The 23,297-nt window shown below is 44.8% G+C and overlaps 52 non-coding genes across 52 annotated transcripts; all 52 read left to right on the top strand.

Moving 5' to 3' along the window:
• Positions 1-201: 201 nt before the first annotated feature.
• LOC126675878 (5S ribosomal RNA) lies at positions 202-320 on the top strand. The gene has a single exon (XR_007640065.1). It is a non-coding gene; the product is annotated as a 5S ribosomal RNA (ribosomal RNA).
• Positions 321-540: 220 nt separating this feature from the next.
• LOC126675746 (5S ribosomal RNA) lies at positions 541-659 on the top strand. The gene has a single exon (XR_007639941.1). It is a non-coding gene; the product is annotated as a 5S ribosomal RNA (ribosomal RNA).
• A 220-nt stretch (positions 660-879) lies between these two features.
• LOC126675914 (5S ribosomal RNA) lies at positions 880-998 on the top strand. Its single transcript, XR_007640100.1, has one exon. It is a non-coding gene; the product is annotated as a 5S ribosomal RNA (ribosomal RNA).
• Positions 999-1,218: 220 nt separating this feature from the next.
• Positions 1,219-1,337, top strand: LOC126675907 (5S ribosomal RNA). The gene has a single exon (XR_007640093.1). It is a non-coding gene; the product is annotated as a 5S ribosomal RNA (ribosomal RNA).
• A 220-nt stretch (positions 1,338-1,557) lies between these two features.
• LOC126675839 (5S ribosomal RNA) lies at positions 1,558-1,676 on the top strand. Its single transcript, XR_007640028.1, has one exon. It is a non-coding gene; the product is annotated as a 5S ribosomal RNA (ribosomal RNA).
• Positions 1,677-1,896: 220 nt separating this feature from the next.
• LOC126675816 (5S ribosomal RNA) lies at positions 1,897-2,015 on the top strand. The gene has a single exon (XR_007640007.1). It is a non-coding gene; the product is annotated as a 5S ribosomal RNA (ribosomal RNA).
• Positions 2,016-2,235: 220 nt separating this feature from the next.
• Positions 2,236-2,354, top strand: LOC126675649 (5S ribosomal RNA). The gene has a single exon (XR_007639849.1). It is a non-coding gene; the product is annotated as a 5S ribosomal RNA (ribosomal RNA).
• Positions 2,355-2,574: 220 nt separating this feature from the next.
• LOC126675854 (5S ribosomal RNA) lies at positions 2,575-2,693 on the top strand. Its single transcript, XR_007640042.1, has one exon. It is a non-coding gene; the product is annotated as a 5S ribosomal RNA (ribosomal RNA).
• A 220-nt stretch (positions 2,694-2,913) lies between these two features.
• LOC126675832 (5S ribosomal RNA) lies at positions 2,914-3,032 on the top strand. Its single transcript, XR_007640022.1, has one exon. It is a non-coding gene; the product is annotated as a 5S ribosomal RNA (ribosomal RNA).
• A 214-nt stretch (positions 3,033-3,246) lies between these two features.
• LOC126675755 (5S ribosomal RNA) lies at positions 3,247-3,365 on the top strand. Its single transcript, XR_007639950.1, has one exon. It is a non-coding gene; the product is annotated as a 5S ribosomal RNA (ribosomal RNA).
• Positions 3,366-3,578: 213 nt separating this feature from the next.
• Positions 3,579-3,697, top strand: LOC126675745 (5S ribosomal RNA). The gene has a single exon (XR_007639940.1). It is a non-coding gene; the product is annotated as a 5S ribosomal RNA (ribosomal RNA).
• A 213-nt stretch (positions 3,698-3,910) lies between these two features.
• LOC126675853 (5S ribosomal RNA) lies at positions 3,911-4,029 on the top strand. The gene has a single exon (XR_007640041.1). It is a non-coding gene; the product is annotated as a 5S ribosomal RNA (ribosomal RNA).
• A 220-nt stretch (positions 4,030-4,249) lies between these two features.
• LOC126675787 (5S ribosomal RNA) lies at positions 4,250-4,368 on the top strand. Its single transcript, XR_007639980.1, has one exon. It is a non-coding gene; the product is annotated as a 5S ribosomal RNA (ribosomal RNA).
• A 214-nt stretch (positions 4,369-4,582) lies between these two features.
• On the top strand, positions 4,583-4,701 carry LOC126675851 (5S ribosomal RNA). The gene has a single exon (XR_007640040.1). It is a non-coding gene; the product is annotated as a 5S ribosomal RNA (ribosomal RNA).
• Positions 4,702-4,921: 220 nt separating this feature from the next.
• On the top strand, positions 4,922-5,040 carry LOC126675831 (5S ribosomal RNA). Its single transcript, XR_007640021.1, has one exon. It is a non-coding gene; the product is annotated as a 5S ribosomal RNA (ribosomal RNA).
• Positions 5,041-5,254: 214 nt separating this feature from the next.
• LOC126675744 (5S ribosomal RNA) lies at positions 5,255-5,373 on the top strand. Its single transcript, XR_007639939.1, has one exon. It is a non-coding gene; the product is annotated as a 5S ribosomal RNA (ribosomal RNA).
• A 213-nt stretch (positions 5,374-5,586) lies between these two features.
• LOC126675922 (5S ribosomal RNA) lies at positions 5,587-5,705 on the top strand. Its single transcript, XR_007640107.1, has one exon. It is a non-coding gene; the product is annotated as a 5S ribosomal RNA (ribosomal RNA).
• Positions 5,706-5,925: 220 nt separating this feature from the next.
• On the top strand, positions 5,926-6,044 carry LOC126675850 (5S ribosomal RNA). The gene has a single exon (XR_007640039.1). It is a non-coding gene; the product is annotated as a 5S ribosomal RNA (ribosomal RNA).
• Positions 6,045-6,264: 220 nt separating this feature from the next.
• On the top strand, positions 6,265-6,383 carry LOC126675830 (5S ribosomal RNA). The gene has a single exon (XR_007640020.1). It is a non-coding gene; the product is annotated as a 5S ribosomal RNA (ribosomal RNA).
• Positions 6,384-6,597: 214 nt separating this feature from the next.
• On the top strand, positions 6,598-6,716 carry LOC126675743 (5S ribosomal RNA). The gene has a single exon (XR_007639938.1). It is a non-coding gene; the product is annotated as a 5S ribosomal RNA (ribosomal RNA).
• Positions 6,717-6,929: 213 nt separating this feature from the next.
• On the top strand, positions 6,930-7,048 carry LOC126675825 (5S ribosomal RNA). Its single transcript, XR_007640015.1, has one exon. It is a non-coding gene; the product is annotated as a 5S ribosomal RNA (ribosomal RNA).
• Positions 7,049-7,268: 220 nt separating this feature from the next.
• Positions 7,269-7,387, top strand: LOC126675869 (5S ribosomal RNA). Its single transcript, XR_007640056.1, has one exon. It is a non-coding gene; the product is annotated as a 5S ribosomal RNA (ribosomal RNA).
• A 220-nt stretch (positions 7,388-7,607) lies between these two features.
• LOC126675829 (5S ribosomal RNA) lies at positions 7,608-7,726 on the top strand. The gene has a single exon (XR_007640019.1). It is a non-coding gene; the product is annotated as a 5S ribosomal RNA (ribosomal RNA).
• A 214-nt stretch (positions 7,727-7,940) lies between these two features.
• LOC126675742 (5S ribosomal RNA) lies at positions 7,941-8,059 on the top strand. The gene has a single exon (XR_007639937.1). It is a non-coding gene; the product is annotated as a 5S ribosomal RNA (ribosomal RNA).
• Positions 8,060-8,272: 213 nt separating this feature from the next.
• LOC126675805 (5S ribosomal RNA) lies at positions 8,273-8,391 on the top strand. Its single transcript, XR_007639996.1, has one exon. It is a non-coding gene; the product is annotated as a 5S ribosomal RNA (ribosomal RNA).
• Positions 8,392-8,611: 220 nt separating this feature from the next.
• On the top strand, positions 8,612-8,730 carry LOC126675924 (5S ribosomal RNA). The gene has a single exon (XR_007640109.1). It is a non-coding gene; the product is annotated as a 5S ribosomal RNA (ribosomal RNA).
• A 220-nt stretch (positions 8,731-8,950) lies between these two features.
• LOC126675828 (5S ribosomal RNA) lies at positions 8,951-9,069 on the top strand. Its single transcript, XR_007640018.1, has one exon. It is a non-coding gene; the product is annotated as a 5S ribosomal RNA (ribosomal RNA).
• A 214-nt stretch (positions 9,070-9,283) lies between these two features.
• On the top strand, positions 9,284-9,402 carry LOC126675741 (5S ribosomal RNA). Its single transcript, XR_007639936.1, has one exon. It is a non-coding gene; the product is annotated as a 5S ribosomal RNA (ribosomal RNA).
• A 213-nt stretch (positions 9,403-9,615) lies between these two features.
• On the top strand, positions 9,616-9,734 carry LOC126675824 (5S ribosomal RNA). Its single transcript, XR_007640014.1, has one exon. It is a non-coding gene; the product is annotated as a 5S ribosomal RNA (ribosomal RNA).
• Positions 9,735-9,954: 220 nt separating this feature from the next.
• LOC126675867 (5S ribosomal RNA) lies at positions 9,955-10,073 on the top strand. The gene has a single exon (XR_007640055.1). It is a non-coding gene; the product is annotated as a 5S ribosomal RNA (ribosomal RNA).
• Positions 10,074-10,293: 220 nt separating this feature from the next.
• Positions 10,294-10,412, top strand: LOC126675827 (5S ribosomal RNA). Its single transcript, XR_007640017.1, has one exon. It is a non-coding gene; the product is annotated as a 5S ribosomal RNA (ribosomal RNA).
• A 213-nt stretch (positions 10,413-10,625) lies between these two features.
• LOC126675685 (5S ribosomal RNA) lies at positions 10,626-10,744 on the top strand. Its single transcript, XR_007639883.1, has one exon. It is a non-coding gene; the product is annotated as a 5S ribosomal RNA (ribosomal RNA).
• Positions 10,745-10,957: 213 nt separating this feature from the next.
• On the top strand, positions 10,958-11,076 carry LOC126675794 (5S ribosomal RNA). The gene has a single exon (XR_007639986.1). It is a non-coding gene; the product is annotated as a 5S ribosomal RNA (ribosomal RNA).
• Positions 11,077-11,289: 213 nt separating this feature from the next.
• LOC126675683 (5S ribosomal RNA) lies at positions 11,290-11,408 on the top strand. The gene has a single exon (XR_007639881.1). It is a non-coding gene; the product is annotated as a 5S ribosomal RNA (ribosomal RNA).
• Positions 11,409-11,628: 220 nt separating this feature from the next.
• On the top strand, positions 11,629-11,747 carry LOC126675849 (5S ribosomal RNA). Its single transcript, XR_007640038.1, has one exon. It is a non-coding gene; the product is annotated as a 5S ribosomal RNA (ribosomal RNA).
• Positions 11,748-11,967: 220 nt separating this feature from the next.
• LOC126675933 (5S ribosomal RNA) lies at positions 11,968-12,086 on the top strand. The gene has a single exon (XR_007640117.1). It is a non-coding gene; the product is annotated as a 5S ribosomal RNA (ribosomal RNA).
• Positions 12,087-12,299: 213 nt separating this feature from the next.
• LOC126675727 (5S ribosomal RNA) lies at positions 12,300-12,418 on the top strand. The gene has a single exon (XR_007639923.1). It is a non-coding gene; the product is annotated as a 5S ribosomal RNA (ribosomal RNA).
• A 213-nt stretch (positions 12,419-12,631) lies between these two features.
• On the top strand, positions 12,632-12,750 carry LOC126675738 (5S ribosomal RNA). Its single transcript, XR_007639934.1, has one exon. It is a non-coding gene; the product is annotated as a 5S ribosomal RNA (ribosomal RNA).
• Positions 12,751-12,963: 213 nt separating this feature from the next.
• LOC126675822 (5S ribosomal RNA) lies at positions 12,964-13,082 on the top strand. Its single transcript, XR_007640012.1, has one exon. It is a non-coding gene; the product is annotated as a 5S ribosomal RNA (ribosomal RNA).
• A 220-nt stretch (positions 13,083-13,302) lies between these two features.
• On the top strand, positions 13,303-13,421 carry LOC126675866 (5S ribosomal RNA). The gene has a single exon (XR_007640054.1). It is a non-coding gene; the product is annotated as a 5S ribosomal RNA (ribosomal RNA).
• Positions 13,422-13,641: 220 nt separating this feature from the next.
• LOC126675826 (5S ribosomal RNA) lies at positions 13,642-13,760 on the top strand. The gene has a single exon (XR_007640016.1). It is a non-coding gene; the product is annotated as a 5S ribosomal RNA (ribosomal RNA).
• Positions 13,761-13,973: 213 nt separating this feature from the next.
• On the top strand, positions 13,974-14,092 carry LOC126675684 (5S ribosomal RNA). Its single transcript, XR_007639882.1, has one exon. It is a non-coding gene; the product is annotated as a 5S ribosomal RNA (ribosomal RNA).
• A 213-nt stretch (positions 14,093-14,305) lies between these two features.
• On the top strand, positions 14,306-14,424 carry LOC126675863 (5S ribosomal RNA). Its single transcript, XR_007640051.1, has one exon. It is a non-coding gene; the product is annotated as a 5S ribosomal RNA (ribosomal RNA).
• Positions 14,425-14,637: 213 nt separating this feature from the next.
• Positions 14,638-14,756, top strand: LOC126675682 (5S ribosomal RNA). The gene has a single exon (XR_007639880.1). It is a non-coding gene; the product is annotated as a 5S ribosomal RNA (ribosomal RNA).
• Positions 14,757-14,976: 220 nt separating this feature from the next.
• LOC126675848 (5S ribosomal RNA) lies at positions 14,977-15,095 on the top strand. The gene has a single exon (XR_007640037.1). It is a non-coding gene; the product is annotated as a 5S ribosomal RNA (ribosomal RNA).
• A 220-nt stretch (positions 15,096-15,315) lies between these two features.
• LOC126675932 (5S ribosomal RNA) lies at positions 15,316-15,434 on the top strand. The gene has a single exon (XR_007640116.1). It is a non-coding gene; the product is annotated as a 5S ribosomal RNA (ribosomal RNA).
• Positions 15,435-15,647: 213 nt separating this feature from the next.
• Positions 15,648-15,766, top strand: LOC126675726 (5S ribosomal RNA). The gene has a single exon (XR_007639922.1). It is a non-coding gene; the product is annotated as a 5S ribosomal RNA (ribosomal RNA).
• Positions 15,767-15,979: 213 nt separating this feature from the next.
• LOC126675817 (5S ribosomal RNA) lies at positions 15,980-16,098 on the top strand. Its single transcript, XR_007640008.1, has one exon. It is a non-coding gene; the product is annotated as a 5S ribosomal RNA (ribosomal RNA).
• Positions 16,099-16,311: 213 nt separating this feature from the next.
• On the top strand, positions 16,312-16,430 carry LOC126675903 (5S ribosomal RNA). Its single transcript, XR_007640089.1, has one exon. It is a non-coding gene; the product is annotated as a 5S ribosomal RNA (ribosomal RNA).
• A 220-nt stretch (positions 16,431-16,650) lies between these two features.
• LOC126675737 (5S ribosomal RNA) lies at positions 16,651-16,769 on the top strand. Its single transcript, XR_007639933.1, has one exon. It is a non-coding gene; the product is annotated as a 5S ribosomal RNA (ribosomal RNA).
• A 220-nt stretch (positions 16,770-16,989) lies between these two features.
• LOC126675815 (5S ribosomal RNA) lies at positions 16,990-17,108 on the top strand. Its single transcript, XR_007640006.1, has one exon. It is a non-coding gene; the product is annotated as a 5S ribosomal RNA (ribosomal RNA).
• Positions 17,109-17,328: 220 nt separating this feature from the next.
• Positions 17,329-17,447, top strand: LOC126675701 (5S ribosomal RNA). Its single transcript, XR_007639899.1, has one exon. It is a non-coding gene; the product is annotated as a 5S ribosomal RNA (ribosomal RNA).
• Positions 17,448-23,297: the final 5,850 nt, after the last annotated feature.

The following is a 23,297-nucleotide window of genomic DNA, read 5'->3' as shown; positions in this document are numbered from 1 at the left end:
TTGCGGTGCGCGCCTGCATTTTCTGCTATTATTACCGCCGAGAGATAAACGCAACGAGCAACGAGCAACTGCAAGTCAGGGACTAAACGGGAAATAATGGAAAAAGTTCAGGGACAAAAACGTACTTTTAAAGATAGTTTTTATTTTGGTTGAATGAGTTGCAACGCAGCAGATATATACGATGATCGTGCAAGGTATGACGGGTGCGATCATACCAGCACTAATGCACCGGATCCCATCAGAACTCCGAAGCTAAACGTGCTTGGGCGAGAGCAGTACTAGGATGGGTGAACTCCTGGGAAGTCCTCGTGTTGCAAACCTTTTTTGCATTTTTGCGGTCCGCGCCTGCATTTTCTGCTATTATTAGCGCCGAGAGATAAACAAAACGAGCAACGAGCAACGATCAACTGCAAGTCAGGGACTAAACGGGAAATAATGGAAAAAGTTCAGGGACCAAAACGTACTTTTAAAGATAGTTTTTATTTTGGTTGAATGAGTTGCAACGCAGCAGATATATACGATGATCGTGCAAGGTATGACGGGTGCGATCATACCAGCACTAATGCACCGGATCCCATCAGAACTCCGAAGCTAAACGTGCTTGGGCGAGAGCAGTACTAGGATGGGTGAACTCCTGGGAAGTCCTCGTGTTGCACCCCTTCTTTGCATTTTTACGGTCCGCGCCTGCATTTTCTGCTATTATTAGCGCCGAGAGATAAACAAAACGAGCAACGAGCAATGAGCAACTGCAAGTCAGGGACTAAACGGGAAATAATGGAAAAAGTTCAGGGACCAAAACGTACTTTTAAAGATAGTTTTTATTTTGGTTGAATGAGTTGCAACGCAGCAGATATATACGATGATCGTGCAAGGTATGACGGGTGCGATCATACCAGCACTAATGCACCGGATCCCATCAGTACTCCGAAGCTAAAAGTGCTTTGGCGAGAACAGTACGAGGATGGGTGACCTCCTGGGAAGTCCTCGTGTTGCACCCCTTCTTTGCATTTTTGCGGTCCGCGCCTGCATTTTCTGCTATTATTAGCGCCGAGAGATAAAGAAAACGAGCAACGAGCAACGATCAACTACAAGTCAGGGACTAAACGGGAAATAATGGAAAAAGTTCAGGGACCAAAACGTACTTTTAAAGATAGTTTTTATTTTGGTTGAATGAGTTGCAACGCAGCAGATATATACGATGATCGTGCAAGGTATGACGGGTGCGATCATACCAGCGCTAATGCACCAGATCCCATCAGAACTCCGAAGTTAAACGTGCTTGTGCGAAAGCAGTACTAGGATGGGTGACCTCCTGGGAAGTCCTCGTGTTGCACCCCTTCTTTGCATTTTTGCGGTCCGCGCCTGCATTTTCTGCTATTATTAGCGCCGAGAGATAAACAAAACGAGCAACGAGCAACGAGCAACTGCAAGTCAGGGACTAAACGGGAGATAATGGAAAACGTTCAGGGACCAAAACGTACTTTTAAAGATAGTTTTTATTTTGGTTGAATGAGTTGCAACGCAGCAGATATATACGATGATCGTGCAAGGTATGACGGGTGCGATCATACCAGCACTAATGCACCGGATCCCATCAGAACTCCGAAGCTTAACGTGCTTGGGCGAAAGCAGTACTAGGATGGGTGACCTCTTGGGAAGTCCTCGTGTTGCACCCCTTCTTTGCATTTTTGCGGTCCGCGCCTGCATTTTCTGCTATTATTAGCGCCGAGAGATAAACAAAACGAGCAACGAGCAACGAGCAACTGCAAGTCAGGGACTAAACGGGAAATAATGGAAAAAGTTCAGGGACCGAAACGTACTTTTAAAGATAGTTTTTATTTTGGTTGAATGAGTTGCAACGCAGCAGATATATACGATGATCGTGCAAGGTATGACGGGTGCGATCATACCAGCACTAATGCACCGGATCCCATCAGAACTCCGAAGTTAAACGTGCTTGTGCGAAAGCAGTACTAGGATGGGTGACCTCCTGGGAAGTCCTCGTGTTGCACCCCTTCTTTGCATTTTTGCGGTCCGCGACTGCATTTTATGCTATTATTAGCGCCGAGAGATAAACAAAACGAGCAACGAGCAACGAGCAACTGCAAGTCAGAGACTAAACGGGAAATATTGGAAAACGTTCAGGGACCAAAACGTACTTTTAAACATAGTTTTTATTTTGGTTGAATGAGTTGTAACGCAGCAGATAGATACGATGATCGTGCAAGGTATGACGGCTGCGATCATACCAGCACTAATGCACCGGATCCCATCAGAACTCCGAAGTTAAACGTGCTTGGGCGAGAGCAGTACTAGGATGGGTGACCTCCTGGGAAGTCCTCGTGTTGCACCCCTTCTTTGCATTTTTGCGGTCCGCGCCTGCATTTTCTGCTATTATTAGCGCCGAGAGATAAACAAAACGAGCAACGAGCAACGAGCAACTGCAAGTCAGGGACTAAACAGGAAATAATGGAAAAAGTTCAGGGACCAAAACGTACTTTTAAAGATAGTTTTTATTTTGGTTGAATGAGTTGCAACGCAGCAGATATATACGATGATCATGCAAGGTATGACGGGTGCGATCATACCAGCACTAATGCACCGGATCCCATCAAAACTCCGAAGCTTAACGTGCTTGGGCGAGAGCAGTACTAGGATGGGTGACCTCCTGGGAAGTCCTCGTGTTGCACCCCTTCTTTGCATTTTTGCGGTCCGCGACTGTATTTTATGCTATTATTAGCGCCGAGAGATAAACAAAACGAGCAACGAGCAACGAGCAACTGCAAGTCAGAGACTAAACGGGAAATATTGGAAAAAGTTCAGGGACCAAAACGTACTTTTGAAGATAGTTTTTATTTTGGTTGAATGAGTTGCAACGCAGCAGATACATACGATGATCGTGCAAGGTATGACGGCTGTGATCATACCAGCACTAATGCACCGGATCCCATCAGAACTCCGAAGTAAAACGTGCTTGGGCGAGAGCAGTACTAGGATGGGTGACCTCCTAGGAAGTCCTCGTGTTGCACCCCTTTTTTGAATTTTTTGCGGTGCGCGCCTGCATTTTCTGCTATTATTAGCGCCGAGAGATAAACGCAACGAGCAACGAGCAACTGCAAGTCAGGGACTAAACGGGAAATAATGGAAAAAGTTCAGGGACCAAAACGTACTTTTAAAGATAGTTTTTATTTTGGTTGAATGAGTTGCAACGCAGCAGATATATACGATGATCGTGCAAGGTATGACGGGTGCAATCATACCAGCACTAATGCACCGGATCCCATCAGAACTCCGAAGCTAAACGTGCTTGGGCGAGAGCAGTACTAGGATGGGTGAACTCCTGGGAAGTCCTCGTGTTGCACCCCTTCTTTGCATTTTTGCGGTCCGCGCCTGCATTTTCTGCTATTATTAGCGCCGAGAGATAAAGAAAACGAGCAACGAGCAACTGCAAGTCAGGGACTAAACGGGAAATAATGGAAAACGTTCAGGGACCAAAACGTACTTTTAAAGATAGTTTTTATTTTAGTTGAATGAGTTGCAACGCAGCAGATATATACGATGATCGTGCAAGGTATGACGGGTGCGATCATACCAGCACTAATGCACCGGATCCCATCAGAACTCCGAAGCTAAACGTGCTTGGGCGAGAGCAGTACTAGGATGGGTGAACTCCTGGGAAGTCCTCGTGTTGCACCCCTTCTTTGCATTTTTGCGGTCCGCGCCTGTATTTTCTGCTATTATTAGCGCCGAGAGATAAAGAAAACGAGCAACGAGCAACTGCAAGTCAGGGACTAAACGGGAAATAATGGAAAAAGTTCAGGGACCAAAACGTACTTTTAAAGATAGTTTTTATTTTGGTTGAATGAGTTGCAACGCAGCAGATATATACGATGATCGTGCAAGGTATGACGGGTGCGATCATACCAGCACTAATGCACCGGATCCCATCAAAACTCCGAAGCTTAACGTGCTTGGGCGAGAGCAGTACTAGGATGGGTGACCTCCTGGGAAGTCCTCGTGTTGCACCCCTTCTTTGCATTTTTGCGGTCCGCGACTGCATTTTATGCTATTATTAGCGCCGAGAGATAAACAAAACGAGCAACGAGCAACGAGCAACTGCAAGTCAGGGACTAAACGGGAAATAATGGAAAAAGTTCAGGGACCAAAACGTACTTTTAAAGATAGTTTTTATTTTGGTTGAATGAGTTGCAACGCAGCAGATACATACGATGATCGTGCAAGGTATGACGGCTGCGATCATACCAGCACTAATGCACCGGATCCCATCAGAACTCCGAAGTAAAACGTGCTTGGGCGAGAGCAGTACTAGGATGGGTGACCTCCTAGGAAGTCCTCGTGTTGCACCCCTTTTTTGAATTTTTTGCGGTGCGCGCCTGCATTTTCTGCTATTATTAGCGCCGAGAGATAAACGCAACGAGCAACGAGCAACTGCAAGTCAGGGACTAAACGGGAAATAATGGAAAACGTTCAGGGACCAAAACGTACTTTTAAAGATAGTTTTTATTTTGGTTGAATGAGTTGCAACGCAGCAGATATATACGATGATCATGCAAGGTATGACGGGTGCGATCATACCAGCACTAATGCACCGGATCCCATCAAAACTCCGAAGCTTAACGTGCTTGGGCGAGAGCAGTACTAGGATGGGTGACCTCCTGGGAAGTCCTCGTGTTGCACCCCTTCTTTGCATTTTTGCGGTCCGCGACTGTATTTTATGCTATTATTAGCGCCGAGAGATAAACAAAACGAGCAACGAGCAACGAGCAACTGCAAGTAAGAGACTAAACGGGAAATATTGGAAAAAGTTCAGGGACCAAAACGTACTTTTGAAGATAGTTTTTATTTTGGTTGAATGAGTTGCAACGCAGCAGATACATACGATGATCGTGCAAGGTATGACGGCTGTGATCATACCAGCACTAATGCACCGGATCCCATCAGAACTCCGAAGTAAAACGTGCTTGGGCGAGAGCAGTACTAGGATGGGTGACCTCCTAGGAAGTCCTCGTGTTGCACCCCTTTTTTGAATTTTTTGCGGTGCGCGCCTGCATTTTCTGCTATTATTAGCGCCGAGAGATAAACGCAACGAGCAACGAGCAACTGCAAGTCAGGGACTAAACGGGAAATAATGGAAAAAGTTCAGGGACCAAAACGTACTTTTAAAGATAGTTTTTATTTTGGTTGAATGAGTTGCAACGCAGCAGATATATACGATGATCGTGCAAGGTATGACGGGTGCGATCATACCAGCACTAATGCACCGGATCCCATCAGAACTCCGAAGCTAAACGTGCTTGGGCGAGAGCAGTACTAGGATGGGTGAACTCCTGGGAAGTCCTCGTGTTGCACCCCTTCTTTGCATTTTTGCGGTCCGCGCCTGCATTTTCTGCTATTATTAGCGCCGAGAGATAAAGAAAACGAGCAACGAGCAACTGCAAGTCAGGGACTAAACGGGAAATAATGGAAAACGTTCAGGGACCAAAACGTACTTTTAAACATAGTTTTTATTTTGGTTGAATGAGTTGTAACGCAGCAGATATATACGATGATCGTGCAAGGTATGACGGGTGCGATCATACCAGCACTAATGCACCGGATCCCATCAGAACTCCGAAGTTAAACGTGCTTGGGCGAGAGCAGTACTAGGATGGGTGACCTCCTGGGAAGTCCTCGTGTTGCACCCCTTCTTTGCATTTTTGCGGTCCGCGCCTGCATTTTCTGCTATTATTAGCGCCGAGAGATAAACAAAACGAGCAACGAGCAATGAGCAACTGCAAGTCAGGGACTAAACAGGAAATAATGGAAAAAGTTCAGGGACCAAAACGTACTTTTAAAGATAGTTTTTATTTTGTTTGAATGAGTTGCAACGCAGCAGATATATACGATGATCGTGCAAGGTATGACGGGTGCGATCATACCAGCACTAATGCACCGGATCCCATCAAAACTCCGAAGCTTAACGTGCTTGGGCGAGAGCAGTACTAGGATGGGTGACCTCCTGGGAAGTCCTCGTGTTGCACCCCTTCTTTGCATTTTTGCGGTCCGCGACTGCATTTTATGCTATTATTAGCGCCGAGAGATAAACAAAACGAGCAACGAGCAACGAGCAACTGCAAGTCAGGGACTAAACGGGAAATAATGGAAAAAGTTCAGGGACCAAAACGTACTTTTAAAGATAGTTTTTATTTTGGTTGAATGAGTTGCAACGCAGCAGATACATACGATGATCGTGCAAGGTATGACGGCTGTGATCATACCAGCACTAATGCACCGGATCCCATCAGAACTCCGAAGTAAAACGTGCTTGGGCGAGAGCAGTACTAGGATGGGTGACCTCCTAGGAAGTCCTCGTGTTGCACCCCTTTTTTGAATTTTTTGCGGTGCGCGCCTGCATTTTCTGCTATTATTAGCGCCGAGAGATAAACGCAACGAGCAACGAGCAACTGCAAGTCAGGGACTAAACGGGAAATAATGGAAAACGTTCAGGGACCAAAACGTACTTTTAAAGATAGTTTTTATTTTAGTTGAATGAGTTGCAACGCAGCAGATATATACGATGATCGTGCAAGGTATGACGGGTGCGATCATACCAGCACTAATGCACCGGATCCCATCAGAACTCCGAAGCTAAACGTGCTTGGGCGAGAGCAGTACTAGGATGGGTGAACTCCTGGGAAGTCCTCGTGTTGCACCCCTTCTTTGCATTTTTGCGGTCCGCGCCTGTATTTTCTGCTATTATTAGCGCCGAGAGATAAAGAAAACGAGCAACGAGCAACTGCAAGTCAGGGACTAAACGGGAAATAATGGAAAAAGTTCAGGGACCAAAACGTACTTTTAAAGATAGTTTTTATTTTGGTTGAATGAGTTGCAACGCAGCAGATATATACGATGATCGTGCAAGGTATGACGGGTGCGATCATACCAGCACTAATGCACCGGATCCCATCAGAACTCCGAAGTTAAACGTGCTTGGGCGAAAGCAGTACTAGGATGGGTGAACTCCTGGGAAGTCCTCGTGTTGCACCCCTTTTTTGCATTTTTGCGGTCCGCGCCTGCATTTTCTGCTATTATTAGCGCCGAGAGATAAACAAAACGAGCAACGAGCAACGAGCAACTGCAAGTCAGGGACTTAACGAGAAATAATGGAAAAAGTTCAGGGACCAAAACGTACTTTTAAAGATAGTTTTTATTTTGGTTGAATGAGTTGCAACGCAGCAGATATATACGATGATCGTGCAAGGTATGACGGGTGCGATCATACCAGCACTAATGCACCGGATCCCATCAAAACTCCGAAGCTTAACGTGCTTGGGCGAGAGCAGTACTAGGATGGGTGACCTCTTGGGAAGTCCTCGTGTTGCACCCCTTCTTTGCATTTTTGCGGTCCGCGCCTGCATTTTATGCTATTATTAGCGCCGAGAGATAAACAAAACGAGCAACGAGCAACGAGCAACTGCAAGTCAGGGACTAAACGGGAAATAATGGAAAAAGTTCAGGGACCAAAACGTACTTTTGAAGATAGTTTTTATTTTGGTTGAATGAGTTGCAACGCAGCAGATACATACGATGATCGTGCAAGGTATGACGGCTGTGATCATACCAGCACTAATGCACCGGATCCCATCAGAACTCCGAAGTAAAACGTGCTTGGGCGAGAGCAGTACTAGGATGGGTGACCTCCTAGGAAGTCCTCGTGTTGCACCCCTTTTTTGAATTTTTTGCGGTGCGCGCCTGCATTTTCTGCTATTATTAGCGCCGAGAGATAAACGCAACGAGCAACGAGCAACTGCAAGTCAGGGACTAAACGGGAAATAATGGAAAAAGTTCAGGGACCAAAACGTACTTTTAAAGATAGTTTTTATTTTGGTTGAATGAGTTGCAACGCAGCAGATATATACGATGATCGTGCAAGGTATGACGGGTGCGATCATACCAGCACTAATGCACCGGATCCCATCAGAACTCCGAAGCTAAACGTGCTTGGGCGAGAGCAGTACTAGGATGGGTGAACTCCTGGGAAGTCCTCGTGTTGCACCCCTTCTTTGCATTTTTGCGGTCAGCGCCTGCATTTTCTGCTATTATTAGCGCCGAGAGATAAAGAAAACGAGCAACGAGCAACTGCAAGTCAGGGACTAAACGGGAAATAATGGAAAACGTTCAGGGACCAAAACGTACTTTTAAACATAGTTTTTATTTTGGTTGAATGAGTTGTAACGCAGCAGATATATACGATGATCGTGCAAGGTATGACGGGTGCGATCATACCAGCACTAATGCACCGGATCCCATCAGAACTCCGAAGTTAAACGTGCTTGGGCGAGAGCAGTACTAGGATGGGTGACCTCCTGGGAAGTCCTCGTGTTGCACCCCTTCTTTGCATTTTTGCGGTCCGCGCCTGCATTTTCTGCTATTATTAGCGCCGAGAGATAAACAAAACGAGCAACGAGCAATGAGCAACTGCAAGTCAGGGACTAAACAGGAAATAATGGAAAAAGTTCAGGGACCAAAACGTACTTTTAAAGATAGTTTTTATTTTGGTTGAATGAGTTGCAACGCAGCAGATATATACGATGATCGTGCAAGGTATGACGGGTGCGATCATACCAGCACTAATGCACCGGATCCCATCAAAACTCCTAAGCTTAACGTGCTTGGGCGAGAGCAGTACTAGGATGGGTGACCTCCTGGGAAGTCCTCGTGTTGCACCCCTTCTTTGCATTTTTGCGGTCCGCGACTGCATTTTATGCTATTATTAGCGCCGAGAGATAAACAAAACGAGCAACGAGCAACGAGCAACTGCAAGTCAGGGACTAAACGGGAAATAATGGAAAAAGTTCAAGGACCAAAACGTACTTTTAAAGATAGTTTTTATTTTGGTTGAATGAGTTGCAACGCAGCAGATACATACGATGATCGTGCAAGGTATGACGGCTGTGATCATACCAGCACTAATGCACCGGATCCCATCAGAACTCCGAAGTAAAACGTGCTTGGGCGAGAGCAGTACTAGGATGGGTGACCTCCTAGGAAGTCCTCGTGTTGCACCCCTTTTTTGAATTTTTTGCGGTGCGCGCCTGCATTTTCTGCTATTATTAGCGCCGAGAGATAAACGCAACGAGCAACGAGCAACTGCAAGTCAGGGACTAAACGGGAAATAATGGAAAACGTTCAGGGACCAAAACGTACTTTTAAAGATAGTTTTTATTTTAGTTGAATGAGTTGCAACGCAGCAGATATATACGATGATCGTGCAAGGTATGACGGGTGCGATCATACCAGCACTAATGCACCGGATCCCATCAGAACTCCGAAGCTAAACGTGCTTGGGCGAGAGCAGTACTAGGATGGGTGAACTCCTGGGAAGTCCTCGTGTTGCACCCCTTCTTTGCATTTTTGCGGTCCGCGCCTGTATTTTCTGCTATTATTAGCGCCGAGAGATAAAGAAAACGAGCAACGAGCAACTGCAAGTCAGGGACTAAACGGGAAATAATGGAAAAAGTTCAGGGACCAAAACGTACTTTTAAAGATAGTTTTTATTTTGGTTGAATGAGTTGCAACGCAGCAGATATATACGATGATCGTGCAAGGTATGACGGGTGCGATCATACCAGCACTAATGCACCGGATCCCATCAGAACTCCGAAGTTAAACGTGCTTGGGCGAAAGCAGTACTAGGATGGGTGAACTCCTGGGAAGTCCTCGTGTTGCACCCCTTTTTTGCATTTTTGCGGTCCGCGCCTGCATTTTCTGCTATTATTAGCGCCGAGAGATAAACAAAACGAGCAACGAGCAACGAGCAACTGCAAGTCAGGGACTTAACGGGAAATAATGGAAAAAGTTCAGGGACCAAAACGTACTTTTAAAGATAGTTTTTATTTTGGTTGAATGAGTTGCAACGCAGCAGATATATACGATGATCGTGCAAGGTATGACGGGTGCGATCATACCAGCACTAATGCACCGGATCCCATCAAAACTCCGAAGCTTAACGTGCTTGGGCGAGAGCAGTACTAGGATGGGTGACCTCTTGGGAAGTCCTCGTGTTGCACCCCTTCTTTGCATTTTTGCGGTCCGCGCCTGCATTTTATGCTATTATTAGCGCCGAGAGATAAACAAAACGAGCAACGAGCAACGAGCAACTGCAAGTCAGGGACTAAACGGGAAATAATGGAAAAAGTTCAGGGACCAAAATGTACTTTTAAAGATAGTTTTTATTTTGGTTGAATGAGTTGCAACGCAGCAGACACATACGATGATCGTGCAAGGTATGACGGCTGTGATCATACCAGCACTAATGCACCGGATCCCATCAGAACTCCGAAGTAAAACGTGCTTGGGCGAGAGCAGTACTAGGATGGGTGACCTCCTAGGAAGTCCTCGTGTTGCACCCCTTTTTTGAATTTTTGCGGTGCGCGCCTGCATTTTCTGCTATTATTAGCGCCGAGAGATAAACGCAACGAGCAACGAGCAACTGCAAGTCAGGGACTAAACGGGAAATAATGGAAAAAGTTCAGGGACCAAAACGTACTTTTAAAGATAGTTTTTATTTTGGTTGAATGAGTTGCAACGCAGCAGATATATACGATGATCGTGCAAGGTATGACGGGTGCGATCATACCAGCACTAATGCACCGGATCCCATCAGAACTCCGAAGCTAAACGTGCTTGGGCGAGAGTAGTACTAGGATGGGTGAACTCCTGGGAAGTCCTCGTGTTGCACCCCTTCTTTGCATTTTTGCGGTCCGCGCCTGCATTTTCTGCTATTATTAGCGCCGAGAGATAAAGAAAACGAGCAACGAGCAACTGCAAGTCAGGGACTAAACGGGAAATAATGGAAAAAGTTCAGGGACCAAAACATACTTTTAAAGATAGTTTTTATTTTGGTTGAATGAGTTGCAACGCAGCAGATATATACGATGATCGTGCAAGGTATGACGGGTGCGATCATACCAGCACTAATGCACCAGATCCCATCAGAACTCCGAAGTTAAACGTGCTTGGGCGAGAGCAGTACTAGGATGGGTGACCTCCTGGGAAGTCCTCGTGTTGCAAACCTTTTTTGCATTTTTGCGGTTCGCGCCTGCATTTTCTGCTATTATTAGCGCCGAGAGATAAAGAAAACAAGCAACGAGCAACTGTAAGTCAGGGACTAAACGGGAAATAATGGAGAACGTTCAGGGACCAAAACGTACTTTTAAAGATAGTTTTTATTTTGGTTGAATGAGTTGCAACGCAGCAGATATATACGATGATCGTGCAAGGTATGACGGGTGCGATCATACCAGCACTAATGCACCGGATCCCATCAGAACTCCGAAGCTAAACGTGCTTGGGCGAAAGCAGTACTAGGATGGGTGACCTCCTGGGAAGTCCTCGTGTTGCACCCCTTTTTTGCATTTTTGCGGTCCGCGCCTGCATTTTCTGCTATTATTAGCGCCGAGAGATAAACAAAACGAGCAACGAGCAACGAGCAACTGCAAGTCATGGACTAAACGGGAAATAATGGAAAAAGTTCAGGGACCAAAACGTACTTTTAAAGATAGTTTTTATTTTGGTTGAATGAGTTGCAACGCAGCAGATATATACGATGATCGTGCAAGGTATGACGGGTGCGATCATACCAGCACTAATGCACCGGATCCCATCAAAACTCCGAAGCTTAACGTGCTTGGGCGAGAGCAGTACTAGGATGGGTGACCTCCTGGGAAGTCCTCGTGTTGCACCCCTTCTTTGCATTTTTGCGGTCCGCGCCTGCATTTTCTGCTATTATTAGCGCCGAGAGATAAACAAAACGAGCAACGAGCAACGAGCAACTGCAAGTCAGGGACTAAACGGGAAATAATGGAAAAAGTTCAGGGACCAAAAAGTACTTTTGAAGATAGTTTTTCTTTTGGTTTAATGAGTTGCAACGCAGCAGATATATACGATGATCGTGCAAGGTATGACGTGTGCGATCATACCAGCACTAATGCACCGGATCCCATCAAAACTCTGAAGCTTAACGTGCTTGGGCGAGAGCAGTATTAGGATGGGTGACCTCCTGGGAAGTCCTCGTGTTGCACCCCTTCTTTGCATTTTTGCGGTCCGCGCCTGCATTTTCTGCTATTATTAGCGCCGAGAGATAAACAAAACGAGCAACGAGCAACTGCAAGTCAGGGACTAAACGGGAAATAATGGAAAAAGTTCAGGGACCAAAACGTACTTTTAAAGATAGTTTTTATTTTGGTTGAATGAGTTGCAACGCAGCAGATACATACGATGATCGTGCAAGGTATGACGGCTGCGATCATACCAGCACTAATGCACCGGATCCCATCAGAACTCCGAAGTAAAACGTGCTTGGGCGAGAGCAGTACTAGGATGGGTGACCTCCTGGGAAGTCCTCGTGTTGCACCCCTTTTTTGCATTTTTGCTGTGCGCGCCTGCATTTTCTGCTATTATTAGCGCCGAGAGATAAACGCAACGAGCAACGAGCAACTGCAAGTCAGGGACTAAACGGTAAATAATGGAAAACGTTCAGGGACCAAAACCTACTTTTAAAGATAGTTTTTATTTTGGTTGAATGAGTTGCAACGCAGCAGATATATACGATGATCGTGCAAGGTATGACGGGTGCGATCATACCAGCACTAATGCACCGGATCCCATCAGAACTCCGAAGCTAAACGTGCTTGGGCGAGAGCAGTACTAGGATGGGTGAACTCCTGGGAAGTCCTCGTGTTGCACCCCTTCTTTGCATTTTTGCGGTCCGCGCCTGCATTTTCTGCTATTATTAGCGCCGAGAGATAAAGAAAACGAGCAACGAGCAACTGCAAGTCAGGGACTAAACGGGAAACAATGGAATAAGTTCAGGGACCAAAACGTACTTTTAAAGATAGTTTTTATTTTGGTTGAATGAGTTGCAACGCAGCAGATATATACGATGATCGTGCAAGGTATGACGGGTGCGATCATACCAGCACTAATGCACCGGATCCCATCAGAACTCCGAAGTTAAACGTGCTTGGGCGAAAGCAGTACTAGGATGGGTGAACTCCTGGGAAGTCCTCGTGTTGCACCCCTTTTTTGCATTTTTGCGGTCCGCGCCTGCATTTTCTGCTATTATTAGCGCCGAGAGATAAACAAAACGAGCAACGAGCAACGAGCAACTGCAAGTCAGGGACTTAACGGGAAATAATGGAAAAAGTTCAGGGACCAAAACGTACTTATAAAGATAGTTTTTATTTTGGTTGAATGAGTTGCAACGCAGCAGATATATACGATGATCGTGCAAGGTATGACGGGTGCGATCATACCAGCACTAATGCACCGGATCCCATCAAAACTCCGAAGCTTAACGTGCTTGGGCGAGAGCAGTACTAGGATGGGTGACCTCTTGGGAAGTCCTCGTGTTGCACCCCTTCTTTGCATTTTTGCGGTCCGCGCCTGCATTTTATGCTATTATTAGCGCCGAGAGATAAACAAAACGAGCAACGAGCAACGAGCAACTGCAAGTCAGGGACTAAACGGGAAATAATGGAAAAAGTTCAGGGACCAAAATGTACTTTTAAAGATAGTTTTTATTTTGGTTGAATGAGTTGCAACGCAGCAGATACATACGATGATCGTGCAAGGTATGACGGCTGTGATCATACCAGCACTAATGCACCGGATCCCATCAGAACTCCGAAGTAAAACGTGCTTGGGCGAGAGCAGTACTAGGATGGGTGACCTCCTAGGAAGTCCTCGTGTTGCACCCCTTTTTTGAATTTTTGCGGTGCGCGCCTGCATTTTCTGATATTAATAGCGCCGAGAGATAAACGCAACGAGCAACGAGCAACTGCAAGTCAGGGACTAAACGGGAAATAATGGAAAAAGTTCAGGGACCAAAACGTACTTTTAAAGATAGTTTTTATTTTGGTTGAATGAGTTGCAACGCAGCAGATATATACGATGATCGTGCAAGGTATGACGGGTGCGATCATACCAGCACTAATGCACCGGATCCCATCAGAACTCCGAAGCTAAACGTGCTTGGGCGAGAGTAGTACTAGGATGGGTGAACTCCTGGGAAGTCCTCGTGTTGCACCCCTTCTTTGCATTTTTGCGGTCCGCGCCTGCATTTTCTGCTATTATTAGCGCCGAGAGATAAAGAAAACGAGCAACGAGCAACTGCAAGTCAGGGACTAAACGGGAAATAATGGAAAAAGTTCAGGGACCAAAACATACTTTTAAAGATAGTTTTTATTTTGGTTGAATGAGTTGCAACGCAGCAGATATATACGATGATCGTGCAAGGTATGACGGGTGCGATCATACCAGCACTAATGCACCAGATCCCATCAGAACTCCGAAGTTAAACGTGCTTGGGCGAGAGCAGTACTAGGATGGGTGACCTCCTTGGAAGTCCTCGTGTTGCAAACCTTTTTTGCATTTTTGCGGTTCGCGCCTGCATTTTCTGCTATTATTAGCGCCGAGAGATAAAGAAAACAAGCAACGAGAAACTGCAAGTCAGGGACTAAACGGGAAATAATGGAGAACGTTCAGGGACCAAAACGTACTTTTAAAGATAGTTTTTATTTTGGTTGAATGAGTTGCAACGCAGCAGATATATACGATGATCGTGCAAGGTATGACGGGTGCGATCATACCAGCACTAATGCACCGGATCCCATCAGAACTCCGAAGCTAAACGTGCTTGGGCGAAAGCAGTACTAGGATGGGTGACCTCCTGGGAAGTCCTCGTGTTGCACCCCTTTTTTGCATTTTTGCGGTCCGCGCCTGCATTTTCTGCTATTATTAGCGCCGAGAGATAAACAAAACGAGCAACGAGCAACGAGCAACTGCAAGTCATGGACTAAACGGGAAATAATGGAAAAAGTTCAGGGACCAAAACGTACTTTTAAAGATAGTTTTTATTTTGGTTGAATGAGTTGCAACGCAGCAGATATATACGATGATCGTGCAAGGTATGACGGGTGCGATCATACCAGCACTAATGCACCGGATCCCATCAAAACTCCGAAGCTTAACGTGCTTGGGCGAGAGCAGTACTAGGATGGGTGACCTCCTGGGAAGTCCTCGTGTTGCACCCCTTCTTTGCATTTTTGCGGTCCGCGCCTGCATTTTCTGCTATTATTAGCGCCGAGAGATAAACAAAACGAGCAACGAGCAACGAGCAACTGCAAGTCAGGGACTAAACGGGAAATAATGGAAAAAGTTCAGGGACCAAAAAGTACTTTTGAAGATAGTTTTTCTTTTGGTTTAATGAGTTGCAACGCAGCAGATATATACGATGATCGTGCAAGGTATGACGTGTGCGATCATACCAGCACTAATGCACCGGATCCCATCAAAACTCTGAAGCTTAACGTGCTTGGGCGAGAGCAGTATTAGGATGGGTGACCTCCTGGGAAGTCCTCGTGTTGCACCCCTTCTTTGCATTTTTGCGGTCCGCGCCTGCATTTTCTGCTATTATTAGCGCCGAGAGATAAACAAAACGAGCAACGAGCAACTGCAAGTCAGGGACTAAACGGGAAATAATGGAAAAAGTTCAGGGACCAAAACGTACTTTTAAAGATAGTTTTTATTTTGGTTGAATGAGTTGCAACGCAGCAGATACATACGATGATCGTGCAAGGTATGACGGCTGCGATCATACCAGCACTAATGCACCGGATCCCATCAGAACTCCGAAGTAAAACGTGCTTGGGCGAGAGCAGTACTAGGATGGGTGACCTCCTGGGAAGTCCTCGTGTTGCACCCCTTTTTTGCATTTTTGCTGTGCGCGCCTGCATTTTCTGCTATTATTAGCGCCGAGAGATAAACGCAACGAGCAACGAGCAACTGCAAGTCAGGGACTAAACGGTAAATAATGGAAAACGTTCAGGGACCAAAACCTACTTTTAAAGATAGTTTTTATTTTGGTTGAATGAGTTGCAACGCAGCAGATATATACGATGATCGTGCAAGGTATGACGGGTGCGATCATACCAGCACTAATGCACCGGATCCCATCAGAACTCTGAAGCTAAACGTGCTTGGGCGAGAGCAGTACTAGGATGGGTGAACTCCTGGGAAGTCCTCGTGTTGCACCCCTTCTTTGCATTTTTGCGGTCCGCGCCTGCATTTTCTGCTATTATTAGCGCCGAGAGATAAAGAAAACGAGCAACGAGCAACTGCAAGTCAGGGACTAAACGGGAAACAATGGAATAAGTTCAGGGACCAAAACGTACTTTTAAAGATAGTTTTTATTTTGGTTGAATGAGTTGCAACGCAGCAGATATATACGATGATCGTGCAAGGTATGACGGGTGCGATCATACCAGCACTAATGCACCGGATCCCATCAGTACTCCGAAGCTAAACGTGCTTTGGCGAGAGCAGTACGAGGATGGGTGACCTCCTGGGAAGTCCTCGTGTTGCACCCCTTCTTTGCATTTTTGCGGTCCGCGCCTGCATTTTCTGCTATTATTAGCGCCGAGAGATAAAGAAAACGAGCAACGAGCAACGAGCAACTGCAAGTCAGGGACTAAACGGGAAATAATGGAAAACGTTCAGGGACCAAAACGTACTTTTAAAGATAATTTTTATTTTTGTTGAATGAGTTGCAACGCAGCAGATATATACGATGATCGTGCAAGGTATGACGGGTGCGATCATACCAGCACTAATGCACCGGATCCCATCAGAACTCCGAAGCTAAACGTGCTTGGGCGAGAGCAGTACTAGGATGGGTGAACTCCTGGGAAGTCCTCGTGTTGCACCCCTTCTTTGCATTTTTGCGGTCCGCGCCTGCATTTTCTGCTATTATTAGCGCCGAGAGATAAACAAAACGAGCAACAAGCAACGAGCAACTGCAAGTCAGGGACTAAACGGGAAATAATGGAAAACGTTCAGGGACCATAACCTACTTTTAAAGATAGTTTTTATTTTGGTTGAATGAGTTGCAACGCAGCAGATATATACGATGATCGTGCAAGGTATGACGGGTGCGATCATACCAGCACTAATGCACCGGATCCCATCAGAACTCCGAAGCTAAACATGCTTGAGCGAGAGCAGTACTAGGATGGGTGACCTCCTGGGAAGTCCTCGTGTTGCACCCCTTCTTTGCATTTTTGCGGTCTGCGCCTGCATTTTCTGCTATTATTAGCGCCGAGAGATAAACAAAACGAGCAACGAGCAACGAGCAACTGCAAGTCAGGGACTAAACGGGAAATAATGGAAAACGTTCAGGGACCAAAACGTACTTTTAAAGATAGTTTTTATTTTGGTTGACTGAGTTGCAACGCAGCAGATATATACGATGATCGTGCAAGGTATGACGGGTGCGATCATACCAGCACAAATGCACCGGATCCCATCAGAACTCCGAAGCTAAACGTGCTTGGGCGAGAGCAGTACTAGGATGGGTGACCTCCTGGGAAGTCCTCGTATTGTACCCCTGTTTTTGCATTTTTGCGGTCCGCGTCTGCATTTTCTGCTATTATTAGCGCCGAGAGATAAACAAAACGAGCAACGAGCAACTGCAAGTCAGGGACTAAACGGGAAATAATGGAAAAAGTTCAGGGACCAAAACGTACTTTTAAAGATAGTTTTTTGTAATACCCCGTAAATTTTAAGCGTTTTTCCGACAACTTTTCCGATCGTTTTGAATTATAAAAATCGAGGTTTGGGGTCGGGTTCGTGTTGGTTCGTGAGTGGGTTAATATGTGGTTTAACCATTAAATTTTTTTAATCAAAATATAAAAAAAATAGAAATAACTGAATTCCCGTTCGAAAAATTGGATTCTCGAACGAGAATCCAGTTCAGGGCCTGGTCTCGTTCGAGACCAGGTGGTTCTCGAACGAGAACCAAGCCCAAAAGGGCTGTTCTCGTTCGAGAACCAATCAGTAGATTGGACCCCTCCGCCCAGCCATTTTCGATCTCGTTTACGGCCCACTTCCCTACGTTATTTTAAGCCGACTTCTGAACAGAAATTCTTCATCACACTGCAAAAAAACCCTAGCCGCTTTTTGTTTGTTCATTCGCTGAGTATTGAATCCGTAATTATCCTCCAAAGATCGCTGTTCAGTAAGTGTTATAATTCCTTTTTATTTCAGATTTTGCTTTTGAACGGCTTTGCGTAAGTTGATTCGTTCTTGTTCGTTTCTAGATCGAAATTGATTCCGTTTGATCTCAGACGTTCTAGACTCACGTACCTACGTTTCCCTATCTCGGTTTTGCAAAACGGTACGTAATCAATCTCGTTTCAATCGCCGTACGGTTTCCGTTTTGTTTGTTTGCCTTAACTGTTCTTAGTATTTTTGGGTTACTGCCATTGTTCTTAGATCCTTAGATGGATTCTTACTCTCTATTACTTTAGTTTGAATGATTCTAAAGTCGGTTTTCATCAAAATTGTTGTCATGATCGTAGTCAATTCGGATCCGTAGGAAATCGATTGTTCTTGGTTTCGTTGTTAAGATTAGTTCGGTATTACATTGATTCATGATTGTTGCCTAAGATTGCGTTTCTGAGATTGTGTAAATACTTAGAGTTATGATTAAAGGCTTGGTTAAATTGAGATTCATGATTCTGTAAGTAAAAGTTGAATTGATGGCTTATTTCCATGGCTTGGCGGGTTACTGCTTTTGAATGAAGAAGATGGTCTTTTTGCCACTTTGATCATTGATATGTTTTGTTTGAATTTATTTGATCCTTTAAGTTTTATTCATTTGTTTCGATAATAACTTTGATTTTAAATGGGTACATTTTATACGTTAAATTTTTATAGCTTAAATTAATATAATTAGTCGGGTAATTATATTTATTTTTGAATATCAATTTGGCACGAAATTGGCTAAATTACAATTTAGCCCCTGAACTTAGTTTATAACTCAATTAAGTGGATTTTTGGTTAATAACTTTATGGTTGGTTTTAATTATAAAGAAAAGCAATTAATTTGATTTCGGATATCAAATTGACTAAAGTACAATTTAGTCCCTAAACTTTTATAAATTTAAAATGGTTAGATTTTTGGTTTGTAACTTGGGTTACTTGCATTTGAAGTTATTGAGTTCCGCTTTTAAAATGGATTATTATTTTGTTAATTTATTTTATAAATATAAACTTGGATTTATATTTGATAAACGTTTTGATTCGGGTTAGACTTGGGTCACCCGACAAGTGAGGTTAGCTTGGTAGTTTGTGATAACTCGGCTAACCCACTATTTGGAAATTATTTATTATTTAAAGATTATTAAATAATATTTATAAATTGGATTTTTAAGTGAGAACTCAATAGACTATTATTAATTGGGCTTTATTATCTAATGTGAATTATTTGTGTGTGCCTTGGATTGTTTATTCCGACATGTTATTTGTGCTAGTCCTATGTGGTGTCTAGTACTCTCTAGAGTTAGGGTCTGTTTTTAATAATTATTTTATTTGTCTAGACCCGTCTACTGTTCGTGCTTCAGAGGCGAACCAGGATTAGTTGCTTGCCGGTATTCAAGTGGATTAGCAAGCAGTGAGTTTGTATTTACTATTTACCGCTTTATTAAGTAAATTGTTATTTTAATATTAAATATATACTGTACGTATATTTCGAACTGTTTTTATATTATGGCTTCTAGTTGGAACATGCTACCTAATGGGCATCATTAGGACTACGTGCGCACCGGTATTGATCTGGGTAAGGTATATATGGAATTGTGGTAACTCGGTGTGAGCACAGCTCTCGGGACCAGGTAGAGTAACTCGGTGTAGCTCAGCTCTCGGGACTCTGGTATAAGTGTGGTCAGTGGTAACTCGGTGTAGCTCAGCTCTCGGGACCAGACCTATTGGATTATGTTTATTATTTAGAATTATGGATTAGGGTTCCAACTATTATCCGTAATATTGTCATTAAATGTTTTAAATGTTTTAAAGGTTTTCCACTTAATAAATGTAAATAGTGGTATGAACTCATCTCAGTATATCTGACCCCGTTGTTTTCCAAATTTTCCCCAGGGTTATGATCTGAGAGAGTCTGGTGATCTCCGCATTTACTTTTCCTCGGAGGTTCCATTTATTTTAGTAGAACTGTGAAACTGTTTTATTCTTAGACCGCAGTAGTAACTAGACGTCTTTATTATTATTATTATTTATTTTGTCGAATTGGTTCGATTGGTTATATTGCTTTGGCATGCTATATTGTTACATTGGTTTATGATGAATCTATTTTAGTCTCGGAATTGAATAAGTATGTTATATTAACTGTTGAATATTATAACTGCTAGTTTTAGGCTGAAGTCTCGGTTGCCCCCGAGCATTGGTTTCCTGCAGGTTTATGTGTTTATGTATTAAATGAAAGGCTAGCTACGGGTTTCGGTACTACATTACCAATACCCTAGCGCCGGTCGCGATTCATGAAAATGGGTCGTGACAAACTTGGTATCAGAGCTTTGGTTTCAAACCAAGGCCATTTGCTTGCTATGTGTTTACTCTGTTAAGTATGGTTGTGTCTTAGGAACTACTGCGGATATAGGATTCTGTCATGTCTTTAAAAACGTCATCTTATAATTTTAAAACATTCTGCCTACACCAATAGGATTGCGTTGAGTCAGTCATTATATGTTGATTTGATGCTGTTAAATGTTAATTTTATTTCACTTGGGTGAATAGTTTTTGCTGTTGATTTCTTGGGGAATCTTATATGTTGCTTGTTTTGTTCATACTTGGGTATGAAATATCTGTTATTTAAACTGTTGTTGTTCAATCTTAGGATATGGACAACGTTGTTCGTACTCGTGCTCGTGCTGCGGCAGAGCAAGAAGCTGTGGCTGATGATGCGATTTCCAAGGAAGTCGATCAGAACGTGCCACCAGTTCAGGCTAATGCTGGACGTGGTCGAGGTGGAGGTGCTGGCAGAGGTAGAGGTGCTGGTAGAGGCAGAGGAGCTGGTGCTGGTAGAGGTGGAGCTAGAGGACGTGGTGCAGCAGGTGTTCAGGCACCGAATGTGCAGCAGGCACCAGAGGTGCAACAAGCACCAAACATGCAAGCGTTCGACTTCACTACTTTCTTAGCTGGGATTGTCGAGATGCAGAACAACCAGGCTCTTCTGCAGAATCAGTGTACTGTACTGGGTCAGCTAGCGCAGCAACAGCAACCTCAGGCTGGTGCTGTAGCTGGTATTGGTGGACTTGCTGGTGTCGGTCATATTCCAACAGACAGAGAGTTGGTGATGACCTACTTGAAGTTGAATCCGACTTCTTTTGATAGTACTGGGGATGCTCTTGACTTTTTGGAGGAATTTGAGTACAACAGTCAGAGGATTCAAGCTTCTGATCGTCAATCAGTGATGCTTGTGGAGATGTCGCTGAAGGGTCCAGCTAAGGACTGGTGTCGCGATAACATCAGACCAGTTATGGATACTTTGTCTTGGGCTGATTTTGTGATCAGGTTCAGAGGTTACTATCTACCCTTCTCTGTTACTGAGAGTTTCAGAGAAAAGCTGCTAAATTTGAAGAAGGGGGATAGATCAGTGACAGACTACACTACGGAGTTTGTACGTTTGGGGCGGTTTGCTACAGATCTTCAGGGTGATCAAGAGCGAGTGAACGACCGTTATATTAGGGGTTTAGGCTCGGAGTTTCTCCCTTTGCTGATAAGGGACAAACATGGAGTTTGCCCGGTTAGTGGATAGTGCGCGACGGATGGAGAATTCAATGGTTCAGTTTGGGACGATCTCTGACCCTTTCCAGAATCAAAAGGGAAAGAGTGATCTTCCTAGTGGGGGGCAGCAGGCCCCAGTGCAGCATAGTAGTGGGAATTACTACAGTGGCTCTTCTCAGGCCAACAGGGGAAGTCGACGGACTCACAACAAAGGGAGGCATAGTGCCAGGAGTGCTCCGTACAGTTCCAGTAGCAGTGGGAGCAACCGTGGTTCAGGACGCGTGCACAGTGGTGGATCGAACATTCTGTTCTGCCAGAATTGCAGACGCAGGCACTATGGTCAGTGTCAGTTAGCTCCTGGAGGTTGTTTTACTTGTGGCCAGCCGGGTCATTTCTCCAGGGAGTGTCCGACATCTGGACAGCAGACGTCTAACTCCAGTGTGGCGCAGTCATCTTATCAGCAGCAGAGACCTGCGTTTACACAGTCTGTAGGGTACTCTCAACCTGCAGCATCTTTTGGTGGCCAGCGGGGCCGTGGTCTGGTGGCAGAGGTTTTGGTGGCCGTGGTAACGGCGGTAAAGGTTCCAACGGTTATGGTACTGGACAGAGTTCGCAGCAGTAGCCGCAGGGTCAGGCCAGAGTGTTCGCACTTACTCCTCAGGATGCGCGTGCATCAAATGCTGTGGTGCAAGGTACCATTCTGATTTCTTTTATAGATGCTTTAGTGTTATTTGATGCGGGTGCAACCCATTCGTTTGTATCTACATGTTTTGCTGGGAAATTGGGTATGGCACCATCTGTTTTGAGTGAACCTCTAGCTGTGTCTACACCTATGTCTGAAGGTGTAGTAGTGGACGTCGTTTATCCTTCTTGTCCAGTGGTTATTCAGGGTAGAGAATTATGTGCTGATTTGATTGTACTTGACGTTCTTTCTTTTGATGTTATCTTGGGGATGGACTGGTTGTCACGCCACTTTGCTTCTATTGACTGTCGAGGGAAGTCAGTCGAGTTCAGGATTCCAGGTGATCTACCTTTTTCCTTTCAGGGAGAAAAGGCAGAGACACCTAGGAATCTGATTTCCGCCATCAAGGCGAAGCGGATGTTAGGCAAGGGTTGCCAAGGTTTTCTTGCTGTGGTTCGTGATTTAGAGACTAGTAGTGGTGATATGCATAGTGTTCCGATAGTGAATGAGTTCACTGATGTGTTTCCAGAGGAATTGCCTGGATTACCACCTGATCGTGATATTGAGTTTTGCATTGATGTGGTTTCTGGTACAGCTCCGATTTCGATACCGCCGTATCGGATGGCTCCTGCAGAGCTGAAGGAGTTGAAGGACCAGTTACAAGAGTTGTTGGATAGCGGGTTCATCAGACCGAGTACTTCTCTATGGGGTGCTCCAGTTCTGTTTGTAAAGAAGAAAGACGGTTCCTTTCGACTGTGTATCGACTACAGACAGTTGAACAAGGCTACTGTCAAGAACAGATATCCTCTTCCTCGCATCGATGATCTGTTTGACCAGTTGCAGGGTGCGAAGTGTTTTTCCAAGATTGATTTGAGGTCTGGGTATCATCAGCTACGGATCCGTGATGCAGATGTGACTAAGACTGCTTTTCGGACTCGTTATGGACATTTTGAGTTTCTGGTTATATCCTTTGGTC

Source organism: Mercurialis annua, linkage group LG3 (genome assembly GCF_937616625.2).
Source record: "Mercurialis annua linkage group LG3, ddMerAnnu1.2, whole genome shotgun sequence".
Lineage (NCBI taxonomy): Eukaryota > Viridiplantae > Streptophyta > Magnoliopsida > Malpighiales > Euphorbiaceae > Mercurialis > Mercurialis annua.
This window is presented reverse-complemented; position numbering and strand designations above follow the sequence as displayed.